The following is an 11,079-nucleotide window of genomic DNA, read 5'->3' on the forward strand; positions in this document are numbered from 1 at the left end:
TGCAGTGAGCAGAGATTGTGCCACTACACTCCAGCCTGGTGACGCAGGAGGACTCTGTCTCGAAAAACAAAAACTAAAACTAAAAAAAAAAACCAAAAAACTGTCATTGTGAGCAGAGTATAAGTGAGGTAAGACCTACAATATGAAACAAATCAAGGAACCCTTCGAGAATTAGGCAGGATTCAATTTAAGCCTACAGATGGGTGGCATTTCAACAAGTGCAGAAGTAGGTCGAGACCATTGTAGACACGGAACAGTGCAGACAGCACGTTTTCAAAGTGGGAAAGTTGGCCAGGCATGGTGGCTCACACTTTAATCGCAGCACTTTGGGAGGCAGAAGCAGGCAAATCACTTGAAGTCAGGAGTTCAAGATCAGCCTAGCCAACATGGCGAAATCCTGTCTCTACTAAAAAAATACAAATATTAGCCAGGCGTGGTGGTGGGCACCTGTAATCCCAGCTACTGGGGAGGCTACGGCAGGAGCATCACTTCAACCCAGGAAGCAAAGGTTACACTGAGCCGAGACAGTGCCACCGCACTCCAGCCTGGGTGACAAAGTGAGACACTGTCTCTAAAACAAGTAATTAAGGGTGCGGTGGCTCACACCTGTTATCCCAGCACTGTGGGAGGCCGAGGTGGGTGGATCACCTGAGGTTGAGAGTTGGAGACCAGACTGACCAACATGGAGAAACCCCATCTCTACTAAAAACACAAAATTAGCTGTGCATGGTGATGCATGCCTGTAATCCCAGCTACTCGGGAGGCTGAGGCAGGAGAATCACTTGAACCCGGGAGGCCGAGGTTGCAGTGAGCCAAGATTGCACCACTGCACTCCGGCCTGGCGACAGAGCAAGTCTCTGTCTCAAAAAAAAAAAAAAAAAAGATGGTCTAGTCATGAGGAATGAGATGGCAACGTCAGTTTGAGGGGGTTTCAAGTAGAAGACTTGACGAAACATCACCTAGAGCTCAGGAGATGCTGGGCGAGAGTCCAGGGTTGGGGCCATCTGCACAGCAGCACTACGTGAAGCCCATGAATGAGGGTAGGAAAGGCAGGGGTCCAAGGATAAAGCCTTTTCAAGGCCTGTATCTAAGTGATAGAAAGATGAAACAAAAGGAATAATCAGAAATAAAAATGCCAAAATGTGAGTGTCATCCAAACTGAAAGAAGAATTTTAAGACGGGATAGTTAAAGGCCAAATAATGCTAAGAGGTAGAGACAATGAAAACTGTCAGAAAATGCCACCGATGTTCAGAAAACGGAAGTCGGGGCAGATGAGAAACTAAGACGTGGATACCAAGTAACAGACGCCAGAAATGTTGCTACATTTGGAAGAGAGAAATTAGAGGGTTGGAGGAGCAGCTGGAGGGAAAAGTGGGGCTGCTGGTGGCTTCTATTTTTAACATTAAGAAAAGGATCAGCAGGTTTCTGTATCCAGGGATGATGTGGAGAACATGGAAGCTGGAGTTAGCCTTGATGAGATGAACAGCTCTTCTCCGGGGCAGGAGAGAAGTGGAAAAAAATGATAGAAGGAAGAAACCAAGGTCACTTACCTCAGCATCAATCTCTCCTATAAGTATTTGACAAAATTCAGGAACTTGGAGAATATGGAGCACAAGCACCACAGAAAAATTCTCTGGGGTCAAACGGGTAAAGCAGCGAAGGTGGCCAGGAGGGGCCGGTGGAGTAGCTGCTGCTTTTTGTGAAAAGATAACTCCATGGCCGGCTGCGGTGGCTCACGCCTGTAATCCTAGCACTTTGGGAGGCTGAGGTGGGTGGATCACCTGAGGTCAGGAGTTCAAGACCAGCCTGGCCATCATGGTGAAACCCCATCTTTAAAAAATAAAATAAAAAATAAATGTCTCTTCCGGTCCTAGGAGCTTCGGGAACCGCGGCTTGGGTGCAGACATGGCCAAGTCCAAGAACCACACCACACACAACCAGTCCCGAAAATGGCACAGAAATGGTATCAAGAAACCCTGATCACAAAGATACGAGTCTCTTAAGGGGGTGGACCCCAAGTTCCTGAGGAACATGCGCTTTGCCAAGAAGCACAACAAGAAGGGCCTAAAGAAGATGCAGGCCAACAATGCCAAGGCCATGAGTGCACGTGCCGAGGCCATCAAGGCCCTCGTAAAGCCCAAGGAGGTTAAGCCCAAGATCCCAAAGGGTGTCAGCCGCAAGCTCAATCGACTTGCCTACATTGCCCACCCCAAGCTTGGGAAGCGTGCTCGGGCACGCATTGCCAAGGGGCTCAAGCTCTGCCGGCCAAAGGTCAAGGTCAAGGCCAAGGCCAAGGCCAAGGCCAAGGCCAAGGATCAAACCAAGGCCCAGGCTTCAGCTCCAGCTTCAGTTCCAGCTCAGGCTCTCAAAGGTGCCCAGGCCCCTACAAAGGCTTCAGAATAGATATCTTTGTCTGCCAATGTGAGGACAGAAGGACTGGTATAACTCCCCTGGGGCTGCCATCTGCATGGGGCTGGGGTCCTCCTGTGCTATTTGTACAAATAAACCTGAGGCAGGAAAAGAAAATAAAAAATAAATTAAAAAAAGATAACTCCATGAGGAACAGGAGGCCAGCATGCCACCTTTCCATTTTCAAGAGACTCTAGAAATCTAGATTTACATAAAATGTCCCCGTTTTAAAAAACGGACAGCTATTTCAGACTTAAAAGAAACTCTATGTAAACCAAAATAGAATGGAGCCCCTGAGCTGGTGGTGAACCAAGGCCAGAGCGTTAGTTCACGACAAAGACTCGGTGAATTGAACTAAAATGTCCAGGAAACAACTTAGGTTAAATATATATAAATATAAAATAAGCATAAGGCAGCAGAGTTCTCATGGATTTTTCTCACAGTGATATACATCAAGCATAGAAAAGGAAAGTAGTAACTTTTAACCTAAGTTGGGGCTTAACATGTTTTTAAAACATAAGGGTAGGCTGGGTGCAGTGGCTCACCCAGCCTATAATCCCAGCACTTTGGGAGGCCAAGACAGGTGGATCACTTGAGGTCAGGAGTTCAAGACCAGCCTGGCCAACATGGTGAAACTCCATCTCTACTAAAAATACAAGAAAAAAAAAATTAGCTGGGCATGGTGGTGGGAGACTGAGGCAGGAGAATTGCTTGAACCCAGAAGGCAGAGGTTGCAGTGAGCCAAGTTTGTACCACTGCATTCCAGCCTGGGTGAAAGCATGAGACTTCATCTCAAAAAAAAAAAAAAAAAGAAAAGAAAAAATCAGCCAGGTGTGGTAGTGGGCACTTGTAATCCCAGGTACTTGGGAGGCTAAGGCAGGAGAATCACTTGAACCCAGGAGGTGGAGGTTGCCGTGAGCTGAGATCATGTCCTTGTACTCTAGCCTGGGTGGCAAGTGAAACTCTGTCTCAAATAAAAAATAAAGTAATTATCTGGGTGTGGTGGTGCATGTGTGTAATCCCAGCCACTCAGGAGGCTGAGGCACAGGAATTACGTGAACCCGGGAGACAGAGGTTGCAGTGAGCTGAGATGGCACCACTCACTCCAGCCTGGGCAACACAGCAAGACTTCATCTCAAACCAACCAACCAACCAACCCATAAAGGTAGGATTGTGAGGATTTCTAGATCTACAAGGAACACAGAGCTGGAATGTTAGACCGTGGGGCCAACATGAATTGGCAGATAAGAAGATCTAGGAGTTTGGAACTGGGGAGATGAAATGTTTCAGGGGCTCAGCAGCATAGTGGGGAGGAAAGAAGGGACTTAGGAAGCACTTTCAGAAGTTAATGGGTTGACACAAGAAAAGTCTTCTGAAAAGATCTTTAGAGCAGAATAGTTCCCCATGCTGCAATTCTAAAGGAGCCATGTGTGTATACAAAAGGCAATCAGTATTTTTGTGTCTGTCTTTCCCTAGGATCTCTTCTGAGTAAAGTCGAGTAGAAACAGCAAGGTTTTGGAGCCAAACCTAGTTTTGAATCCTGGTTTCACTGCTTGTTCACTGTGAGAACATGGGTGAGTTTCTTAATTTTGAGCTGAAGATAGAAGAGCCCCTAAAACCACGTGTATGTGGGTGCAGTGAAGGTAACTTACAGGAGGACACGTGAGGCCTCAGCACAGCTTCTGGAGCATCGAAGTCCCTCCGTGCCAATCACTCTTCCCTGTCCTCTGGTGGAAGCCCTAGTGTAATGGGAATCCCATTTTCTGTGAGAACATTTGAAAGTTGTTCCTGATTTTGTTTTTGCAGCAGACAAGAAGCAATTATAGACTAGAAATAGGCAATCCGCTCAGCCCAGACCACTTCTGCAAAGCGAATTTCAGCTGCTGAAAAGTCAGGGCTGGAGATGTTGTTCCCCATGAAAGAAAGGTCAAATAATAAACTCTGGGCACTTTGACAGAATTTCAAAGACTAAGCTGGCCAGAGAGTTCCACCACCTGGAGTGGATGAGCTCTAACAAAGTGAACATAAGGGACCCAAGGAACAGACATCAGAGGAGATGTCGGAGTGAGTGAAGCATTCCCTTAGCTACAGATACCTGGCGCAGCTAGGGACCTAAGGAACAGACATCAGAGGAGAAGACAGAGTGAGTGAAGCATTACCTTAGCTACAGATACCTGGCGCAGCTAGGGACCTTCACAGCCAAGGAGCAACTAGTGAGCAGGCTCACTCGCAGACAGCATCACTCAAATGCCAAAATATCAGAGAAAGGGCATGGGATAAACAGCATTCTGCTCGGGGGGAGAAAAATAGAAGGGCGCCGTCACCAGCAATGAACTACGATCAGGAACGAAAGAGCCCAGGTACTGTCATCTCTGCTCATCTTCCAAAGTCTGGGACTTACAAGTGGTAGGATTATTCCATAAATATAGTAATCTATACCTGAACCCACCATCACCCTACCTAATAGTAATTAGGAATCAATTATCAATTATACAGTCAGTATCACACCACAAAGAAAACAGAGCCTCTCCCCACAAGGCACTTACGTAACCAACAGCCAATCCATGAAAAAAACTGAACAGTGAAAACTCAGCAGACTGATGGTGAGTAATGTTTAACCCTAGTTACCTTGACTGCGGAAGGGTATCTGACTGTATAACCCAGGATGGAACCACAGAGTAAATTATTTCTGGCTCATTGAGGCATGAGGAGAAGAAAGGGCGGGGTCTCTCTGGCAACATTCAACCAAGACATTATTCGCTTTCCACTGAAGTCCATGCTTGTAAAACACTCTGAACTTCAGCAAGAAAAAAGCAACATTCTCAGGACGCTTGACCAGGTGTATCTGCACAGTGTGGGCTTGAGGAATGCTGTTCCCGCAGCACTTGGTGTATCTGTTCAACAAGAAAGAAAAAAAACAAACCCACTAGACTTTTGTTAGGAAAATACAGTTGGTGGAGACTGCGATATTAAGTCGGCAACGATAGAGAGGCTGAGGATTCCCTACAGGTATCAGCCCTGACTCCAAGGCTTCACGGCTCACATCAGCCATGTCTTCAGAGCCTGCCACGGAGCCTTAGCACGTGCTGTCTCTTCCAACAGCATAAGCAAAAAAAAATCCTACTATATGTGAGCTGGTACTGACAGAAGTCTCTAGCAAGGAAGAGATAAAGGAAATTGAGTTTAGAGATAAAGGAAATTGAGTTTAAAGATAAAGTCAATTTCACCCTTCTTCAAATATATTTTACCTAGAATGCAGATCATATTTAAGGCTGGCCAAATTTCTCCTTTGAAAAGTAAGGCATGGGCCAAGCACAGTGTGGCTCACACCTGTAATCCCTGCACTTTGGAAGGCTGAGGCAGGTGGATCGCCTGAGGTCAGGAGTTCAAGACTAGCCTGACCAACATAGTGAAACCCTGTCTTTACTAAAAATACAAAAAATTAGCTGGGTGTGGTGGCAGGCACCTGTAATCCCAGAGGCTGAGGCAGGAGAATCACTTGAACCCTGGAGGCGGAGGTTGCCGTGAGCTGAGATTGCGCCATTGCACTCCAGCCTGGGCAACAAGAATGAGACTCCATCTCAAAAATAAATAAATAAATAAATAAAAAAGAAAAGCAAGGCATGTGGAAATTGAAATACTCAAGTATATTTATTTTAAATAATAAATATCAAAAACAGAAGGAGAAGCAGGGCTCTAAAATATGTATATGCTTAGTGTACTTTCCCGTTGTGGTATTAACTGGTTTTAGCCAGAGATACACTTGCAATGTGAGAAATTAATGAACTGCATTCCGTTGAGAATCATCTAGAGAAGAGTGATCACAGACTGTCATATAAACGAGAGATAAAGTTTATCTCTCATTTGTGATAAAGAATGGGATCTAATTATCTCAAAGTTCACCTGACCTGCTGATACTAAGCACCTTTCCTACCCCCAGCCACCATACACAATAGTTTGTCCTACACGGAAGACTGGGCTGGAGTTCAAGGTCTTTCACACTTTGATTGCTTATCTAAGAGTTCCACGAGTTGGGAGAGGGATTGTGGAGCCAAGACTGTGTGGAAACAGAAGCACCCCCAGAGAGAGGTCACCCTCATGCTGCTGATAGAACTGGTACCTGAAAACAGCTCAGCCAACCTGAGGGTCAGCTGAGACACGGGTGTTCCCCAAATCAGCATTTTGTGTTCCACAATTTTGGAACTTGTATTTCTACTCCCCTCACTTCTGTTGGTCTGTCTAGACTACACCAGTCCTGCCTCAAGACAAACTTCCTGACCTTGGTTTTATTATACTACCATAAATAGAAAAAAAATCATTCAAGAAAAGGAAGTTCAATCTTCTTGCTCAGGCACTGAGGCTTGGCATAATCCAGCCCCACCTCAGGCCCCCAGCTCCTTGGCAAGCCCCACCTGGTCTCTGCATGGGGGAGAGACCAGTGAGCCTGCCCTTTGCCCATGCCCCGTGCTCTGCCTGGAATCTCTTCCCCACTTCTGACTACTTATTCATAGTCAGTGCTAAGTAAACATTTTTTTCCAAGTGAATGAATTTAAGACCTACCATTTTCTTTTTTTTTTAATTTAATTTTTTTTTAAATTTTTTTAAAGACGGGGCTTCACCATGTTGGTCAGGCTGGTCTTGAACTTCCCGACCTCAGGTGATCTACCTGCCTTGGCCTCCAAAGTGCCTGGATTACAGGCGTGAACCACCGTGCCTGGCAGACCTACCATTTTCAAGGCTCAGTTCAAATTTTTTTTATTATTTACTTTTTTTTTTTTAAACGGGGCTTCACCATGTTGGTCAGGCTGGTCTCAAATTTTATGTTATATACGAATCTTCCCATGACCACCACAGTCTGAAGGTATCACTTCATCATCTGAACTTCAGTTCTCACTCATGTACTTAACAAGTTATATGTAATACCTACTGCAAAGCAGGCATCAGGATTCAACCCAGAAGAGCTACCGTCTGCCCTGAAAGAGCCCGGAGTCCAGAGGGGAGAGTCATGAAGCATAACTGCTCAACAATATTTATTATGGTTGTTTTTTTTTTTTGAGACGGAGTTTCGCTCTCGTTACCCAGGCTGGAGTGCAATGGCACGATCTCGGCTCACTGCAACCTCCGCCTCCTGGGTTCAGGCAATTCTCCTGCCTCAGCCTCCTGAGTAGCTGGGATTACAGGCACGCACCACCATGCCCAGCTAATTTTTTGTATTTTTAGTAGAGACGGGGTTTCACCATGTTGACCAGGATGGTCTCGATCTCTCGACCTTGTGATCCACCCATCTCAGCCTCCCAAAGCGCTGGGATTACAGGCTTGAGCCACCACGCCCGGCCGGTTTTTTTTTTTTTTTTAAGATGGGGTTTCACCATGTTGGTCAGGCTGGTCTTGAACTCCCAACCTCAGGTGATCCACCAACCTTGGCCTCCGAAGTGCCTGGATTACAGGCGTGAGCCACCGTGCCCGGCCTACATTTAATATGTAACGGTATTTAAAGACAAAGGCTTTCTTCTAGTTCTGTACATTTACTGAGCTCCTACTAGGAATGGGAACCAGCCTCAGTAGTTTTTGTGGGTTCCGATTCAGTCCTGATGGCCATTGTACAAGGAAAAAGAAGAGAGTCTGAAGAGTTAACGTGATTTCCCCTGGCTATTTGGATAAGCAGAGGCTGGATTCAAAATCAGCTGAGTCTAGCTTCCTTCCACCATCTACCCTGCCTCCCAAGCCTGAGGTGTAGGCTGTATTCTGGAAATAAAAGTAGTCAGACTGGAAGAGGAAATCATCACAGACAGAAGGAATGCCCGAGCTGCATTGCCAGAATGGTGAATGGCGCGGAAACATCAGAGCACAGTTAGAGGCTTAAAGAAAGCAGCAGGCTGTGAAGCACCCCGGCCTCAGTCCAGTAAACTATAAAGGGGCTTCAGTGTCCATGTCGTGTGTCCCCCGCAAGATAAGCTTGCCTTTTTTTTTTTTTTTGCCTCAGCCTCCCAAGTAGCTGGGATTACAGACGTGCGCCACCATGCCCAGCTAATTTTTGTATTTTTAGTAGAGATGGGGTTTCACCATGTTGGCCAGGCTGGTCTCAATCTCCTGACCTCAGGTGATCCACCCACCTCAGCCTCCCAAAATGCTGGGATTACAGACATGAGTCACTGCACCTGGCCAAAGTGAGATGACTTCTCATGGTAAAGCTCTCAATTAGAGATACTGGTGGCGTGGAGGTGCGAGGCTGATTTAGGAAGCTCTTGCTGGGGACATGCCATTTGAATTCATACCCGACAACGAGGAGCTTGCCTTCAAGTTCGCCAATCCCTCAATCGTAAGTGAGCAAACAAAGGCTCAAGGAGATGGAAAGACAACGACAAGGTCTCCCAACTGACTGTGATTTGTCTCTTCCCACATTCTACAGAGACTTTGGATATACACATTTGAAATCTAGGCATCTTATGCTGTATGTGTGTGGTTTTGGATTTTTTGTTGAGATGGAGTCTCGCTCTTGTTGCCCAGGCTGGAGTGCATGGTGCAATCTCAACTCACCACAACCTCTGCCTCCAGGGTTCAAGTGATTCTCCTGCCTCAGCCTCCTGAGTAGCTGGGATTACAGGCATGCGCCACCATGCCCAGCTAATTTTTGTGGAGTTTTTAGTAGAGATGGGGTTTCTCCATGTTGGTCAGACTGGTCTTGAACTCCTGACCTCAGGTGATTCACCCACCCCAACCTCCCAAAGTGCTGGGATTACAGGTGTGAGCCACCGTGCCTGGCCATGCTGTGTTTTTAAAAGCTGATGTATTTAACAGGGATGTGTGTTCTGAATTCAAGTGACCTGTGTCCTGCTTTCCGCCAGCTGGTTGAGCCCCAAGCTGGAAAACATTCATGGTTTTTTGTTTTTTTGAGACACAGTTTCACTCCGTCTCCTGGGCTGGAGTACGGTGGTGCGATCATGGTTCACTGTAGCCTCACCACAGGCACATGCCACCACATGGGCTTAATTCGTTATTATTTTTCGTAGAGACAGGGTCTCACTTCGTTGCCCAGGCTGGTCTCAAACTCCTGGGCTCAAGTGATCCTCCCACTTCAGCCTCCCAAAGTGCTGGGATTAGAGGCATGAGCCACCGTGCCTGACACACATTGTACTTTTCCTTTCAGTACACTCTTGGAGAAAAGATGACAGGCCTTCACTTGATAGATAGTGAAACTGAGGCTCCAGATGGCTGAGTATTTTGTCTAATGGCCTGTCACTAGCAACGGAATCAAAACTCTGATGATTTGTATCCCGGTCCTGTGTTCTTTCTGCTGGATGAGGAGTAGCTGCCTAGCAAGTGGTCTATGAGGCTAAGACATCACTACCAACAACTTCACACCCTGCGGTGCAGAGAACGCACAAAAGTCAAAGATAAGCACGACTTACTATCAGAACAGAAATTCAAAGACCAGGAGCGATTTGCTGCAGACCTCAGGTGACTGGACCATCCTTCCCTGAGGCAGTCCCCGCTCCCCGCTCTGGCTTCTGGATACAAGACTGAAAGCTGCTATGGCAACACGTTGCAGACACTTTAGTAAATAAAGAAGAATGTGTTCCTCAGAGCCAACCCCCAAATCTTCATAGCTGGATCCAACCCAGACCGCAGTCTTGATAGCCAGTGAAGCCTTAGGGAAGTGTCATAGGTAAGTCTCATGACTCTTCTGCTTAGGAAATAAACAGCTAAGTGGTTTCCAAACCTACCTGCACTGATCAGAATCACCTGGGAGAGCTTTCAGATAACGATCTCTCAATTCACAAAAGACCTGGAGACTTAGAAATCCCAAAAGCGAGAACCTGGGGAATATGTTTTAAAATTCAGCCAGCCTGGAAATGCACTGGTTTTTCTCATGTCTTAGTGCTCCAGTGTGACACAGAGAGGAAAGATGCCTGCTTCTGTTATCTAGTGGGCAAGCTAAGCTAGGCTGCTTCTTTTAAGACTGCTTCCAGAAGTCTTCCCTGCTACCCAAGGCCCCCGCACCAGTAGGAAGATCCCAGGCGTATCCGCCCGGTTCCCCGTGAAGTCTGTTGTCTCACTCCCTTTGGCTGCACATCAAACCCCTGTCCAACCCAGGGAAAGCTTTTTCTGAGATCAGTTTGCCAATTTCTTTGTGAAGCAGATCCTAGCCTGCAAGGGTGAGGGGAATCTCCAGCAGAAAGAATCTCAGAGTGTGGATAATCCCTCACCCCCACCACCACCAAAGGGCCTGGCTCCCTCCCCATGGGACTCTTCTCCGCTCTCGACAGCCAGCTACTGGCTTGGAAAAAGAAAAAGGAAAGAAGGTAGTTCAGGCCCCGGTGGCCAGCATCCTCAAGGAGGACAGGGGCAGCTCTTACCTGGAGCTGGAAGGAAGAGGAGCCGCACTGTTTGTTCGCTCGGGAATTACGTCTCTGTGGGTGAGCACTCGGCTTGCAACTCCCTGGACTTTGAACAAAGATTGATTTAAAAGCTGATGTATTTAACAGGGATGTGTGGTCTGAATTCAAGCGACCTCTGCCCTGCTTCCTGCCAGCTGACTGGGCCCTGAGCTGGAAAACCTGACAAGCCTCAGCAAATGGAGCACGCTGGCCCACCTGCCTGGCCCGGCAGGGATGCCGCTGCCCGCCAGCCGCTCCCAGAGAACGAGGAGGGGAGAGGGGGCGAAGGAC

The 11,079-nt window shown here is 47.1% G+C and overlaps 1 protein-coding gene across 12 annotated transcripts in view; it reads right to left on the bottom strand.

Annotated features, from left to right (window-relative positions):
• Positions 1-10,863, bottom strand: part of PDZK1 (PDZ domain containing 1) — a 37,113-nt gene extending 26,250 nt beyond the window's left edge. For 3 of the 12 annotated variants that reach the window (XM_054247755.2, XM_035280094.3, XM_035280095.3), the window contains exon 1: positions 10,768-10,863. The gene's annotated coding sequence lies outside the window, so the exon portion shown is untranslated. Of the gene's footprint in view, positions 1-4,062; positions 4,150-5,038; positions 5,305-9,819; positions 9,963-10,134; positions 10,228-10,767 lie in introns of all 12 variants that reach the window. The other 9 variants (XM_078355448.1, XM_035280092.3, XM_078355447.1 and 6 more) reach the window with 9 other exon arrangements.
• Positions 10,864-11,079: the final 216 nt, after the last annotated feature.

Source organism: Callithrix jacchus, chromosome 18 (genome assembly GCF_049354715.1).
Source record: "Callithrix jacchus isolate 240 chromosome 18, calJac240_pri, whole genome shotgun sequence".
Classification (NCBI taxonomy): Eukaryota; Metazoa; Chordata; class Mammalia; order Primates; family Cebidae; genus Callithrix; species Callithrix jacchus.